General features: G+C 40.0%; 1 protein-coding gene across 1 annotated transcript in view; it reads left to right on the top strand.

Moving 5' to 3' along the window:
* The first annotated feature begins 13,885 nt into the window (after positions 1-13,885).
* Positions 13,886-16,926, top strand: part of STX7 (syntaxin 7) — a 46,907-nt gene continuing 43,866 nt past the window's right edge. Inside the window, exon 1 of the mRNA XM_063097197.1 lies at positions 13,886-13,979. The gene's annotated coding sequence lies outside the window, so the exon portion shown is untranslated. The remainder of the gene's footprint in view (positions 13,980-16,926) is intronic.

The raw sequence follows: 16,926 nt of genomic DNA, 5'->3' as shown, positions 1-16,926 counted from the left end.
CTTATCTGATAAAAGTATTGCTATTCCTGCTCTTTTCTGGTTTCCATTTGCGTGAAATATCTTTTTCCATCCCTTCACTCTCAGCCAGAGTGTGTCTTTATCAGTTAAGTGAGTTTCTTGTAGGTGGCATATTATTTGTTCTTGTTTTATAATCCATTCAGCCACTCTGTGTATTTAAACTGGGGCATTTAATGTGCTTACATTTAGGGTTGTTATTGATATAGGGTCTCATTACCGCCATTTGCTATTTTTCTTTCCTGGTTGTTTTGTAGATCCTCTTTTTTCAGTCTTTCTTGTGATTGGGTGGTTTTCTCTACGTTTATATTTTGATATCTTCCCATTTATTTTTAGTATGTCCCTTCCTAGGTTTTGCCTTATGGTTACCATGAGGCTTACAAAAAAATTGCTATATTTATATCAAATTATTTTAGACTAAGAACAACTTAACTTTGATATCTAATAAAAATTTTAAAAGCAACTCTACACTTTGTCGTCATTCCTCTCCAATTTTTGACATTTTGTTGTTCCAAGTTACACCTTTTAATATTGCCTGTCTCTTATATGGTTGTTGTAAATGTTAATGTCTTGTGAGATTTATCCTGTAGCCTTTATACTAAGGATAAAAGTGGTTTATTCACCACCCTTGCAACACTGGAATATTCTAAGGTTGTCTATGTACGTACTTTGCTAATGATTTATATACCTTCAGGTGTTTTCTTGCTACTCTTCGGCAACATTTTTTTTCAGAATCAAGAGCTCCCTTTAGCATTTCTTGCAGGGCAGGTCTACTGTTGATAAATTTCCTTAGCTTTTGTCTGGGAAAGATGTTATTTCTCCTTCATATTTGAAAGATAGTTTTGCTGGATACAGAATTCTTGGCTGATAGTCTTTTTCCTTTAGCACTTTGAATATATCATCCCATTCTCTCCTGGTCTATAGAGTTTCTACTGAGAAATCTGCTGAAAGGTATATTGGACTCTGTTGAATGTTATGTGTTTCTTTTCTCTTGCTGCTTTCAATACTCTCTTTGCTTTTGGTTTTTAATAATTTGATTATGATGTGTCTTGGGTTAGTCCTCCTTGGATTGAATTTGATTGGCAACCTCTGAACTTCCTGTACCTGGATGCTGTCATCTTTCTCTACACAAGTAACCAATTTACAACTATTAAAAAGCAAAGACTACTAATCTGGGACCACTGGAGCTGGGGGGAGTGGAGGAGAGACTCATGGAGTTCATGAAGGTGTGAAAGGTCACAGCAAGAGGGTGTAGGGATGGCACCTATCATTCTAAGCCTTGGTTGCTTCTGAGCCACCCGATAGAGGGTGGGGAGTGACTGCTGCACATGGATCAAAGCTGGGAAAAGCCACAGTGGCACCCTTTGCATAAACCTGCTTGGTCTTTAGGGGAGAAGAGGGCTTTGCAGCACACCATACAACCCATAAAGACCACTGGCAGGATTCCACTGGACCTGCATAGTAGCAAGCAACTGCAGCCAACTGGAGAAAGGAGCCACCCAAAGGCCAATGAGTTATCATGAGGAACATGTACATGGCTTGCCCCAGGGGAAGCAGTTAGAGTGCAGGAGAAAGGCTGGCCCTCCAGGGAAACGTTGGGTACTGCAAGGGCAGCTGGTCTCAGTGGAAACCAGTCAGGCATTAGTACTGCAGGACATGTGATCTACAAGAAAGACTCAGTCCTGGGCCAGAATTTCCACACCACCCAGACCTGGGAATGATTAATTATCTGCACAAAAATCCTTCCCCTGAGAATCTGTAGCAAAGTAGCAATTTAGCTCAAGCAAAGAGGAAAAGGTCTGGTCCCCAGAAGAAGTTCCCCCAACTTGGGAACTACCCATAGAACAGCACATTAGTTCCTCTGCAAAGTGTAAGTGGTCGTGGTAGCTATTAAGCCACCACAGAAGAACAACGAAAGGCCCACAGACCAGAGACGAAACTCTGATAACAACCTACAAAACCTAGAAGTGGTAGCAGTCTCCTCAAATGCACAGGCATCAAAGACACAAAGATAGAGAACAGAGAAATATGCAAACACCAAAGGAAACAAACAAAACGTGAGTGATGGACACAGAGGAACAGCAGCTCAATGAAATGTCTGACAGAGAGGAAATACAGATAGAAAATTAAATGATATCTGGAAAAAAATTCAGGAGCAGAACAAGAATCTTGACAAAGGAGTAGAATCAATTTTTTAAAAATAGAACTTCTAGAAATAATACATAATGTGAATTTAAAAACTTGATAAAAAGTGCCAACAGCAGAATTAATCAAACAAAAAAAAAGAATTGATGAGTGCGAAGATGAGACACACTAAGTTATCCCATCAGAGGAGCAAAAAGAAAAAAGCATAAGAAAACATGAAACAGAAATACAGCAAATGTAAGACTCTCTCAAGCAAAATAACCTCCACATCATTGCCATACCCAATGGAGAAGAGAAAGGAAGAGACCTAGAAAGCATATTCAAGAAAATAATGAGTGAAAATATCCCAAGTATGGAGAAAGATGACAACACCCAGGTATAGGATTTGCCAATCAAATTCAGCCCAAGGAGGAACACCCGAAGACACCTCATAGTCAAATTGTGGGGCCAATACAGGTGTCATCCTGAGGGAAGTGGTATGTGCTCTACACCACCTAGCAGCACATTATGCTTTTTACCCCATTGTCATATTATGAGTCTTGGAGCCAAGAGCCAAGTCATAGAGGCAAGAATAGAAATGTAGAAAGATGGTATTTCCCATAAGTACCCACTTGAAAAACCTTTCTTCCCATAATAATAACTTTGGTCTCTGCTGGTTTAGGGATTTATTAACCAGTGGAGGAATGTATACACATTAATTTCAATGACTTTAGCCAATAATTTAATTGAATTTGAATAATTTCATAAGATTACCATGTGGCGATTTGGGGTTCCTAATGCCAATGGCAAATAGACATAAAAGGGGGTTGGCATATTTGCTACTGCAGCAAATCCTAGGTTGCTGCTGTGCAGTGAATACAGTAAAGTATATGTCTAGGACTCATGCTTATTAAATGAGTGTGAAATGTTAAGGAATAACTTAACAACTCAATAAAGGCAGGATTCCTAAAGGCTCAGTTTTCTCAGAAATAAAACACTCCCACTGAATAGAGAAATCCGACAGCCAAGGTACTGCCTGAAGGTGAAAGGAAAAAGGAGTAGGTAGTGGGAGAAAAAAAAAAAAACATAAAATATAACCACACAACCAATCATGGAAAAGGGGATTGTTCATTTAACCCAATTTTCCCAATATTCTAATTTTTAAATTTGTATGGTATACTTTTCCCATTTCTTTTATCTCCATCTCACAGAATGTATTAGTGGTCTTTAATTGTGTTATTTAGTCTACAAGTTATTGAATATTGAGAGAGGATTGTAACAGAACTAGAAGAGGAAGGTATGCCACCCAGAAAAACGAAGTTGGAGCTGGAAGCAATAACTGGGAGGACTGAGTTGCCACTTGAGTAAGAGGTGTGCGTGTTTGGGGTTATATAAGGAATTATTATGGGAAGAGGAACAGAAGCACTTTTAAGGATAAAGTATGAAGAAAAAAAGTGTGATAATTGTAGAAAACAGTATTAGTTTGAGTACCCAATATTTAAATATTCTTCCTATTGATAAGGAATACCAAGAGAGAGGAAATCGGGTCCCCTGTTATGATATTGGCCCTCTCCCTGCACTGCTCCTCCCCAGGGTCTAAAGCATGCATGCCGGTGCCACTCAGAACCCGAGGTGTGACGCAAGCACAGAGTGATTAGACATTCTTCATCCGTCCTGTTTCCACAGGGACAGAGTCTAGCTAAGATCGAAAGTTCCTGTAGAGGCTTCCTAAGTGCATCACTTAGTGGTGGAATCTTCACTTCGTTCCTCTCTGGACCTGGTCCTCCTGCCTTCCTGTAGATTTTGGGATCTTTCCTATACCTTTCTAATAAATTAACCTTCTGCTTAAAATAACCTGAATATGATTTGACATTGTGGATGAGACTTAATGAAAATTTCAGGATAATTCCTTACATTCTGGCCTAGACAACCTGGTGGAGGAGAAAGTTTGGGTAGAGGGCGGGGAGGGAAGATTTCCAGTTGGAATGCCTTGAAATTGAGAGGCCTTTGGACATTCAAATTGGGAACTGTCCAAAAAACAAATGGATAGATCTCGGTAGAGCTCAAAAGAGTAGGGGGAGGACCATATCTTATATGTCATAATTAATTATTCAAGGAACTAAAAGTGTTAAAGGAATGATTGTTGATTATGAATATACTATGTGTCAGGTACCTACTAAATGTCACTATAAACTCAGGTCACATGCAAGTCAATTAATGACTTTACAATTCCACACTATGGCCTGAATAAAACTGTCCACGATGCTGAATTTATTTCATGAAGTATGGAACAAGTTAGATATAATAATGATTCTGAAATTTCCATTATTAGAGTGTTTCTTGACCAAAATCTTATTGACACAATATTCTCCATCACCTGGTTCAAGTGATATAATAATTTTTTTCAACAATTAAAAAAATTTCCACTTCTTAACTAATCAATGTCAGAAGATATCTTCAGTTAGAATAGTTTTCTTGATTAAAACAAACAGAGAAAAAACAAACAAACTTCTAAATACTATTTTCTTGGTTTTGAGGGAAGTTCATTCATACTTTAGAAATAGTTTGTTTAACAATAATGTATTTAAAACGTGGAAATAAAAAAACTCTAATACTACAAATTATGGTTGCTTGAAAATAAGGTCCCTAAAGTAGCAGGTAAAAGTATGAAGGGGATTGGGACATATTACTCATTATTTCTTGGAATTTCTTTATTACTGAACTATTTCAAAGGTAATATCCATTTTATTTGATGTCCCTCTTATTCTCCTATACTCTGCTGCCTCTTAGTGGTCAATATAAACAATGCTGAGCTGATCAAACAAGAGGACTCCAAAGAGGTAAATATCCAGAAGGGAAGTGTGTCTGTTTAAAAATGAGGTCCACATCAAACACTTTGAAAGATGCCAGTTAGGTGGCTATCTACTCTCTCCCTTTCAAGCCAACCCTCCATAAAAATCACTCAAAGAAATATTTTTGAATTGTTGCCTTCATTAGAATCACACGAAATGCCTAAGATTTCCAGATCCTACACCCAGAAGTTCTAATCTCTAGGTCTAAAGTGAAACCTAAAGCACGCTTTTTAAATCAAGCACTCCAAATGATTTTAGCATTCCACAGACCGCTTTTTGAGAAACACTGCTCCAGGAGAAGTAGCACTATTATAAAGAGTGAGCTCTAAACTCGGCATTAGAAGAATCGGGGGGCATTCATTCCACTCTCGCTTGTTAAGCACTTTCAAAAGTAGGTACCTATACCAGGTGTTAAGAATGCAGATAAAAGCCACAGTCCCTGGCCTGAATAAGTTCATAGTCTAGTTTGGGAGAGACCAAGTAAACACTTGCAATGCCTTGAGATAAGTACTCTGGGAAGGGACACTTCTGGGAGGGGGGAGAATTGGAGAGGAGGGACTTCTGGAGACCCAAGCCAAAGTCATTCATTATCAAAAGTTCTATGGATTGAATTGGTAAGGACAAGTGGCATTCAAGTTTCTAATTTGTGTGACCCTGCACACATCCCCAAACTCTCTGAGCCTCAATTTATCATTCGTGTGAGAAAAAAAACGAGGTAATATACATGTGGATTTATAATTGCTCAGCTGTTTCATGCCTTTCACTTTTACTTGAGTGTGTTTACAGTTTACAGTTACATTGTGTTTGTAATAGATAAAATAACTGACCCTAAGATGCAATCCACTGACTCCAAATAATGCTGATCCAGTGTTTTATGGACTTATTTGTATATGCAGCTACTTCAAAAAGTTCATGAAAAAAATCAATTTAAAAGATAATACGAATCTTTCCATAAACTTTTTGAAGTACCCTCGTGTATGTGATCCACACGTCTGATGAAGAGCAGTTTGTTATTCTTGCAACTAAACCAGGTAAGATCCTAACTACTGACAGACTTCATTGTTAATTTCATGATCATTACCAAGCAGAAATCTTTAATACATTTTTGTTTAGTCTTGCCATTGGTCATGGAACTTCAATTAAACCTGATAAGGTCCAAATGGAGAAGAAGATGAGATAAGTGAGATGAGGGGAGACATGATCTGCAGAGAGAGAGTGAAAAGAAAAGGATAGAAAGACAAAAAATGAGACAGAGGGAACCAGAGAAAAAGACGATTTCCCATTACCCCCACCTCCACATTTCAGTAATCCTTATTCCTCCTTCAGAGCCCAGCAACATAAATGCCTCTCTTTCTTCCCGCAGTCCTTCCTGAAGCAAAGTCACCATCCGTGCATGGTGTTTATATGTCACCCATGACTCTTGTAATAATGAGAACCAAAACTTACTGAGCACTTACCTGGTGCTGGGTACTCTCACGAGTGTTCTCCAATGTTAACTCATTGAATTGTCGCAACCGTATGAGGTAATATTATAATCTCTACCTGATTTGTGAAAACGAAGGTACATGGACTTTAAGTATTTTCCCCAAATTCAGAAAAAAAGTGGCAGAACTAGGTATAAAACCTGTGTCCCTGTTACTTACCCTTACTGTAAGCTATTTGAAAGCAAGGACTTTTTAGTCCTTTCTTTTCTTTAACCACCTGAATTCAGTGGCTTGTGAAAAGTGAGACACCAAAAAGATATTGATGACTTAAAGAAAGAAAAAAAAAAGAAGTTGGAGAGAAAGTGGTTTATCAAGTTTTGAGAAGAATGTTAATTGGAGGTCATAACTAGGAATATTCAAGGCCAAGTCTCAGCTGTTTTTCTCCTAACCTTTAGTTGTGATTAGTTGATTAACTATTGTAGGAAGCCCTTAAATATTTTTAATATTTATGCTTTTAAAGAGTGCGCTCTAGAGTAATTTTGCCACAAATTGAATTATGGAAATCATTCTTTCTTCAGCTATAGCAACCAGAGAATTATCATCCCAGAGTCAATTACTGCCCTGAGCTATAGTATTCCCACTTCACCCCACTCCCTGACTATCTTTTATTTATTTTCAAATAGCAGGTAGCTTGATTTATTTTCCCCATGTATTTTGTTAAAAGAAAGGATTAAATAGTTCGTAAGACTATAAAGCGAAAAGTTACAAAGTTAAAGTCTGCATGTTTATTCTTGCAAGATACTGGTTTTTCTCTCTATTTTTTTCAAGAATGATATCATAACACATATTTCATTTTGTAACTGAATTTTCATATTTAATATATGGCAGACACCTTAGAATGTCAATAATATATATTTAATAATACTAGCTATACTACTACATTTATATTACAGTGTGTGAGATACTACATACTTTCATGTATTAACTCATTTAATCCTCCCATCGAGCCTATGAAGTATATACATCTGTATTTCCCAGGAAAGAGAACTGAGGCACAGAGAGGTTAAGTGAGTTGCCCAAGATCACACACCTATAACTGCTAGAGCTGGGGTTTGAAACCCGGGCAGTCTGACTCTAGAGAGTACACTCTCAATCACCATGCTATGCTCTGTCTCTTTGTTAACGGCCATATAATATTTCATTGTTATGTCTGTGTAAATGTCCTTAATCAATCCCATTGGCAGGTATCTGTGTTGTTCCCAAATGTTTGATATTAAAAACAATACTGTGACATGTAATTGCAGCAACTTGTCCAAGTATTTCCTCTGTATAAATTTTTAAAAGTGAGGTTGATGGGCTGAAGAGTTAACTACATTTAAAAGTTTGCAAAAAAAAAAACTGTACCAATTTACAGAGCTGCTACACTGTAAATAAGAGAGTGCCCATTCCCTCATATACCTACCCCTTGCCAACACTGGGTATTATCATTATTTCTCATATTGCCAGTCTCTTAGGTCTGAAATGCTTAATTTTACCTGAGCCCTGTGATCCTGGAAAGCAGTGACTTTTAAAGAAATTCTCCCATGTTTTCCATCCTGGGAAATGAGCATAGCAAAGAACCCCCTTCTCCGTGTGACTTAGATAAGACTTAGAGTGCTCCCCTGTTTCCTTATGACAAGGCCAGACAGACCCTCCAAATTCCCATTCTTTGCCTCATCAATGATTGGCTTCACTTGTGTGTGGTCTCCACTAATCAATCAGAACAAAAAGCTTGTTAACAAAACTTCAGTTAAGACTCTCTCCTTGCCTCAGTTCCCTGAACTTTGGTCCACCCTCAGCCCAAGCCAGTAAGCAGCCAGCCCCTCCCTAACAGCCCCTCCTGAGAAGAGGGCAGACTCATGGTAAAACATTCTCTGAACCTCTGGCTGATCTTGTAACTACCATTCATCCCACTTCCCCACACCCACTTCTTTGTAGTCTTGTTTACCCCTCTCTCTAAAAGAAAAATCCTTTTGCCTAACCTGTTAGACAATTGCAGATCTCATGGTCAAAGTGTTCTCTCTATTGCAATAGTCCCTTCCCTCCACTGTAGTAACTTTTCCATTAATTCTCTCTTTACTAAGGCCAGATTTGTTTCAATTTGATACACCTTGTTCTATTCCGATTTCATTTTTATCTGTGCCCTTTTGTTTGCTATTCAAATGTGATTATTGACTATTTTGGTTCATTCGTGTACAATTTATAAACCTCCCCAGATTTGCTCAGTCCCAGGTGCCTCTAGGACTTTAGCCATTTGTTGGTGATCCCGGTCACCAAGGACATTGCCTTATTAATACCACTGGGTCTCGGCCTCCCCCATATTAAGGCTGGGTTTCTGCAAAGCCTCCATCTCATGCTCTGAGTGTGAGCCACAGCAGTGCTGCCAGCACACAGTTCCAAACCAATTCTATCCACAGAGGCTCTAACTTCTCTCCTAATTTCCACCTCAAACATACATAGTTCTCTGTTCTGGATCCGATTTCTGGAAAGACTGGGCAAAACAACCTGGAAGTATAGGGGACTGAATGCCCCAGGGAGTGAACGCTGATTCATGAGAATCAAGAGAAGGAAAGGAGGCAACAGGAGTACCCCTCCCCTCTCCTCTTTCTCTCACACCCCTCCAAATTGTGCTCCAAGGCACAGTGGTTCTATAAGACCTGTCTGGAAGATGCTTCACATCACTGGCCCTACAGGATTGAGCAATGTTTTCTTGGAGATATGCCAGTATGTCTTTGCTCCCCGTCCTTTCCAGCCTCTCTTCGCTTTTACTGACCATGCCTTGCTGCCCTCTGATTACTGGAAAACCTTGCTATGTAAAGTTTTGCCTTAGGCTCTGTCCTTTAGGAAACTTAAACTAAGACTTCTGTAAATTGTCTATTCTGAGCTTTTGATAATTTTTCTAGCGTGGAGTCTTAGGTTGGCTTCTCCAGACACAGAGACTGAGGTGGAGAACAAGAGAATTGGGAAGAACATTCTACAGGAGAAGGTGATTAAGAAAGTAGAATGAACAGGGGAAAAGCTAAGAATGTGGTCTCAGCTGGAGACTAGCTTTGGTCAGATCCCACAGGGAAGCTCTGGAGCACAAGTTGCACCACAGAATTAGTTCCACCAGAAGTCCAGGGGCTGCTGTCAATTTGTCACTGTCTAAGGTCTGGGGGGTGCAGTGCCAGGGGATATTGACTCTGGGTGAGGCAGCTCCCCTTAGGCCAAGGGCAATTCTCCAGAAAATTTACAAATGTGCTCCGTGAATCTTCAAGAATGTTATATAATATGTCTCCCGAACATTTCTCTGTAGACCAATTCCCTGATTCCTTCCCTCAGCCTACACAATCCCCTACCTCTGTCCAGTCCAAGCACTTTCATTTTTATGAAATATATTTTAGGGCATGCTGCAGTCATGGGATGGCATGAAGTCTGAAGTGTTGTTTTCAGAATGTTGCTTCAAATATTCAGTGGTGGCTTTGAGGATAATAAAGTTGAGTAGAACTAGAGGTCCAATATCCAATGAGGAGGCTGTTGCGGTGGATCAGAATGCCAACAATAAGGAACACAGAGAATGTGCACAAGAACAATATTTAGGAGGTAAAATTAGAAATGAATCTCCCAGGGCCGACCCTGTGGCGCACTTGGGTGAGTGCGGCACTGGGAGCACAGCAGCGCTCCCTCTGCGGGTTCGGATCCTATATAGGGATGGCCGGTGGGCTCACTGGCTGAGCCGGTCACAAAGAAAAAGACAAAAAAAAAAAAAGAAAGAAATGAATCTCCCAATTGTTGTGTTATAATTGCCCATGTAAGATTTCTGGGGGATGCCTATTTATTACCTCCATGTTTAAAAGTGAGAGCAAAATGTATTCTGTGCTTGGCATATGACTAGGCACTTGAGTGGTCTTAGAAAACAAATAGACTAGAGACTGTATTTATTAACTTTAGCTTATTAAATATTAATTTAAGCTTCCTTTTAATCTAGCACAGATTTCTTTAAACATCTGTGGTTTTCCCATTATATTATAAATAAAAAACAAACTTTTGCAAATTTGTACCTTTCATTTATCAATAAATTTCTTGTCTTGCTGTATTCACCTTTTAGTGCCTTTTACTTCTACCAGAAGATCACATGGTGGTCATTTAAAAAATATTTTTAGTTCAGTAACTATTAAATGAACGGGCAATTATCTTCTTCCACTCACTGAAATTGCTATTCCAGACACTGGAAATACAGCAATGGACAGTTCTCCATCCTACATGGCAGAGATTATGTAGGTGGTATTTATATTGATAAGGACACAACGAATGTGCAGGTAACAATTCCCATTCAAAGATTTCTGATTGCTCTCAAAATCTCTCCAAGCAGCCCCAAATCCCTAAAATCACTAGCTCTGAAAAATCCAAATTACAAGGCTTCTGTGGTGGGTAACTTGTGCACAATAAAAGATTTGTTTTCAGAAAAGTGACATTATCACTTGTACAATTAGGAGACTTTTTGAGTCCTACAAGCTTCAAAGCACATAACCAAATTTCGCTGGGTAGCAGGAGATGCTTAGATGGAATACTATAAATGTCAGGAACTCTTTTGCAATTCATTTATCCACTGTGCCTCTAAATTTTGCAAGATCACCTAGGCTATACTTATTTTTTTTCATATGAATACAAAGGAGTAAAATCTTATTCTTAGGTTTTCAAAAGACCCGAGAGGAATACATTCATAATGTATTTTAAAACATGAAAAATTGGAATGAGCCCAGAGGAGGATTCAGACAGCTAAGTCTTGATCCCAATACAGCCAGTAACTAGCAGGGCAACCTGAAGAGGCCACTTAACCTCCACTTCTTCCATAGTGCTTTATACCTTCCCTTCCCACAGCCCAGGGTTCTATCAAAGGGAACATGAATGGATGTTTGGAAACTGCACTAGACCTCATGCAGATGTAAGATCTTTGCATTATAGTTCCTTAAATGGTAGAAAGGCTTCTTCCTAAGTTCACCAACCACTTCCTAATTCTCAAATTCAATGTACAACTTGTGGTTCTTAACTTACTTGAACTTTTTGTGACCAGTGACATTCATAGACCATTCCCTCTTTTTAGAACGTTTTCCTTTATTCTCCAGTTCACCTTTTCCTGGTATTATTTTCCTGTTTTACTCCTTTTCAAGGTTTGTCTTTCTCTGTCCATCACTTAAACACATACCATTCCACACTTAATGTTAGGGAGCACATCTATTACCATAGCTCCAATCAGAACTCTTCCTGAATTCCAGCTCACATTTTCAAGTACCTATAGGACACTGGACATCTCAAACTGGAGATCACTTTCCCAGAATCTTAAACACAACATGTCCAAAGCTAAACTTATTTTCATTTCACCACTTCCATTCTTAAACTGCCATTGCTTTATTAGCAATCTTAGATCTCAGAGAGCTGTATCATGTTCAGCTCATTTTTGCATGTCCTAAGAATAGGAGTCATCTCTTTCATTCCCCATAACTAGTTGATTTCCAAGTCTTCCTAAATATTTCTTAGGCCAATCTCCACCTCTTCTTTTCCAAAGTATTTGCCTTAGTGCAGTCCTTCAATATCTCTGACATTGGAGAGATTCTCAGTTGGGGTTGCTGCTATTGCAATAGCCCCATAAGTGGTCTCTCTCTCTCTCTCTCTCTCTGCCTCCAGTCTCAGTGTTATTTCCCTTTAATTTTCCCTGCTTCTCCAGAGTTTTCTTTATAGCATGGAATAATGAGCACATCACACACTTGCTTAAAAGCCTTTAATGGTTTAACTCCTATTAGAAAGCTATTTAACATGATATTGAGACATTTTAACTTAAGAACCTCACTTGTCTTTCCAGTCTCATGTCCCTCCAATTCATTCACCATGCTTTATCTAAAAAAAACTTATACACAGATTCCTAAAAATTTTCACTTGCCCATGATATTATGAATTTTTATGTGCTCGTCCTTTTGCCTGGAGTGCCCTTTCCCATCTTGTCTTCCTGGTGAACTCTTACACATCTTTCACTTCTCAACATTTCTTCTTTGGAATTGTCCCTGACCTCACAATAAGGCACCCCCATCTCTGGGCTCCCACTGTGCTTTGTACAAATCTATCACAGTGCCTCTTACGGTGTTTGGGGAAGGACCCCACTCCTTGAGCTCCATGAGGGCAAACACCATATCCTACTCATCTTAAAATCTTCAGTGCCTGGCACAGTACCTGCTACATGGCAGATTCTCAATGAGCACTGGCTGAATGAATGACATGGTGGGAAGAAGTCTAGATTCTGAATGAGGACATCTGACCTGTGCCACTTATAATTATCTGTGAGACTTTGATAAAGTTTCTTTAGGTTTCAGTTTCTGTAATCTACGAAATGAGGAAGTAGAGCTATATTTTCTGCAAGGGCCTCTCCAGCTTTAATGGTTGACAGTATTGCCTATTATAGAGGTTGGAACAGGTATCTCGTCTGATCACAGAATGTTTTATAAAAATTTACAAATATTGAAAAACAAAAGATTTCACATAAAAATCTGAATTTCTTCTGTATCTGGACAAAAGCAAATAATTTGACAATATTGGGCCAAGTGCACCTGGACGTTTAATAACACATGTCCTGATGATCCTTTCAGAAAATAGTGTTGCCTTACCTTAATACAGGCAAAGGCCAAGCCAGTCTATCTTCGAATTAATTTGGTGAGGAGTTTCTTTCACTTAAAGCAATTACTGCTTTCCTTCTAACGACTACATTGTTTGAATATTTTTCACTGGAAGGTTCTCTGCTCTTTCCAAACGGTGAAAACAACGTCCTGCCTTTCTGGTTTGATTTTTTGTTTGGCAGCTGGCTGGTACAGGGATAGAACCCTGGACCTTGGTGTTATCACCACCACTGCTCTAACCAACTGGAAAACCGCCAGCTCTAAATTTCTTTTCTGTTTTTTTGTTTTGGTTTGGTTTTTTCCTAAGTCCTACCTTTCAAGGATGCTTAGAATGACTTGAATGTGCTAGGAAAACTTGCCTACTAAGTGAGCACCCAGAGGCAATTCTTCACTTACTCCTTCATTGTTCCTGCAATGATTGCGTATTTGCTTTCGCGTTTTTAAAAGGCGCTGTGAATACTGTCTACTGCAGAGTTAAAGGCATGAGCTCATGGGGCGGGGTGAAGACACGATTCTAGGGAGGCTGGCTTTACCCAATGAAGGCGACAACGGCCTTCCCTTCCCTCTTCTTTTTTGCACGCAGGCTAAGGCCCTCACTATCTCTATGTCAAGCTTCAAGGAATAGCTCCCTCGGAATTTTGCTGGTACCCACATTCCTAAGCTTGGAACCGGGAGCGGGGGGGCTGGAGAGGGCCGCTGTCACTCAGCTCGGCGGGCCAATGGGAGTGGAGTGAGTCCCACCTTCTTCCCTGGGTCGTGCTGCGGGCATGCGCACTGGGCGACTCCGCGCCGCCGCCCATCAGTTGAGAACTGCCGCTGGGGCCTCTGGAGCCGGTGGGTGACAGTAACCAGAGGAGGACGAGGAAGCTGAAGAAGTCAGGGTAAGAGGCACCTAGGGAGGGGGGTCCCTGGCAGGACGCCCCGGAGGCTGCACTGCGCCTCCTTGTTTGTGCGCGTCGTCAGGCGGCCGCCGCCCAACTCTGCGGCAGGCGCGCCGGAGGGGGAGGGCCGGCGCGGCTGCGGGGCGCGTCCGCATTCCCGGCGCGCGCGGCTGTGGTCAGGCGGGCCCAGCCAGCCCGGCCGGCCCTGCGGCCGCCGCACCGCAAGCGTCCCCGGCCGCGCTCCCGAGGCGCGCCCGCGGCTTGAGCGCTCCCCGGCGGGGCGGGCGTCACAGCCGGCTGGGGCCCAGCTCGCGAGTACAGGTTCTGCCTCGAGCGACACACGACCCGTTGACTTCTTCCTCTTTCAACTCTCGGATTGAAAAACTCTTCCCAAATGTAGAGGAACTGAAAAACATGGCCGTAGTAGACGAACCGTATACATTTATTCAGAGGCTCTTTCTGTTTGGTTTTCTATTTGGTGGATGACTCGAACACGCTGTCTTTGACCTTCTTAGTACATATCTTCAATTGGTTTACATAAAGCCCTTAAAAATACTTAAAATATTTCAGGTATTTCCCATTGACACACACACACACACACACACACACACACACACACACGAGCACTTACTTTCTTTAAATTCAGACAAAAAGAGAAGAAATTTTTTTCTTTCTGATCAAATGTGGTTTTTTCCCTCCAATTTCCTATATTTGCTTGGCTCATATATAGACGTTAATTTTTGTTTACTTCAGATCATTGTATTCTGATTATAATTAGGTATCACTGAAAACTTGCCCAGAATCTAGAGGAGAAGGAAGTAATTATGAAACGTTGTGCTGTTAGTCACTTTGGAGATGGACATTTCTTCTGCTCCGTGGTGCCCTGCGTCGTACCTGGGCAGAGATCGATAACTGTTGAATTGTGGCTAGTGATGTGGAGCAGCCTCTGCTTTGCAAACCACTTTGAGAAGCCGACCTCAGACTAGTTATGTCCTAGTTTCAGAGTTTCGTTAGGAGTTAATATGATACCATATTAACTCATTAATGTCTACATTTTTCTTCAAGTATTTTACTTGTGCTGTTCCTAGTAACAAAGTCAATCCTCATTTTGGTAAGATCCCAAATTTTAGCCAAGTGCTCATGGTTGAAAAATAAATTATGTAAAACATCCACAGTAAGTCTGAGCAAAGTTTGTGGTGATCCCATTTTATTTGAAAGTTTAGTATGTGGGAAAAAATCGTTAGTATTGTGAACTAAAACCAAGTAGTATAATAGTTCAACACATGGAGGAGCTGAGCTAAAGAATGAAGTTAATGTAGTAGGTATAAAGAATACTTTTGTTGTAGACTGACCCAAACATTTTTTGAGCATCTGCTGTGTACCAGACAGTACAGGTTAACAAGGTTGTCTCTCTTCTGTGTATACTCCAGAGGTAGGGATAGATAATAAACAAAATAATAATTAGGTTATTTAAAATAGTGGTAAATGTTAAGAAGCAGTTAAGTTAGAGTGATTGACAGAGTGGCAGAGGTAGTGCCTTTAGAAAGGTCACCACAGGCTTCTCTAGCACGTGATGAGATCTTGCTGGGGAGAAGGAGATAGTCACATGGAGATCGTGGGAAGCGCTTTCTGGAGATAGGAAATGACACACAGCAAAGACCCAAGGCAGCAATATGCCTGGGACATTCAGGATATGAAAGAAGGCACTGGAATTCAGTGCTTTTTTGTTTTTTTTTTTAAATTGAAGAGTAATTGATTATATATATTTATGGGATACAGAGTTGACTATCAGAAGTTGTGTACAGTGTGTGTGATTAAATTAATATTATTAGCATGTTCTTCATTACAAATCATAATTATTTTTTATGTCTCTTACATAATTACTGCCTAACTCCCTCCCTCTCTCCCACCTCTAGTAACTATAGGTCTGTTTTCTCCTGAAAGCTCAATGTTTTATTATGTCCTTTCTTTTCTTCCTTCCTTCCTTCATGAGCGAGGACATGTGGTATTTCTCTTTCTGTGCCTGGCATATTTTGCTTAACATAATTTTGTCCAAGCTTATCCATGTTGCTGTGAATGGCAGAATTTCATTCTTTTTTATGGCTGAGCAGGGGAATTCAGTGTTTTGAAAATGGTAGTCTGTGTTCTTAGGAAGTAGGTACATTTATTCATTCATTTTACAAATACTTATTAAGCACCTCTTGTGTAGCTAGGTACTGAGAATACAACAGTCCACAAAATAGACAAAAAAACTGCCCCCTCTGGGAGCTTATGTTTTGGGGTACAGGATGGAGGGAAGTCGGGTTGTTTATGCTGGTGTCCATAATTGAGAAAGTGAAACTGAACCCTTTTTTGCCCAGGGTAGATTTATAGAACATGAGATTAATGCTTAGCAGAAAATCTTAGGATTCTACAAATTGTCCAATAGTAACTGGGGATAGTATTTGACACTCAGGATTCCATTTTAAAATTCCCCGTGTTCATTCTTCTGTGGTTCTTTAGAAGCGGTCTTGAGAAGACTCTCGTTATGAGTGTTGCACTTTGATCCTCCCTTCCCCTATTTCTCTTTGTGGTGTTTATATATCTTCATAGAAAGACAATTATTGTGATGCCAAGATGAGCATTTAATAGGACTTTCTGACATAATGAAAATGGTCTATATGTGAGCTGTCCAAGCTGCTGGCATAGCCACATAAAATTTTTGAATACTTGAAAGGTGGCTAGTCTGCCTGAAGACCCGAATTTTTAATTTAATTTTAATTTTAATAGTCCATTTAGTTAGTGGGTACTCTATCAGACAGTGCAGGTCTAGAAAATGAGATATATAATTATTACTGTGAGCAGTGAAACTAGGACTTCTAAATAGGCTCTCAAAAGTATTCAACAAGAATTCTTTAGTACTCTCGTTGCATAGCAGCTCTGGGTAGGTATTGGAGACTGATGTGGA

Source organism: Cynocephalus volans, chromosome 5 (assembly GCF_027409185.1).
Source record: "Cynocephalus volans isolate mCynVol1 chromosome 5, mCynVol1.pri, whole genome shotgun sequence".
NCBI classification, from domain to species: domain Eukaryota; kingdom Metazoa; phylum Chordata; class Mammalia; order Dermoptera; family Cynocephalidae; genus Cynocephalus; species Cynocephalus volans.
This window is presented reverse-complemented; position numbering and strand designations above follow the sequence as displayed.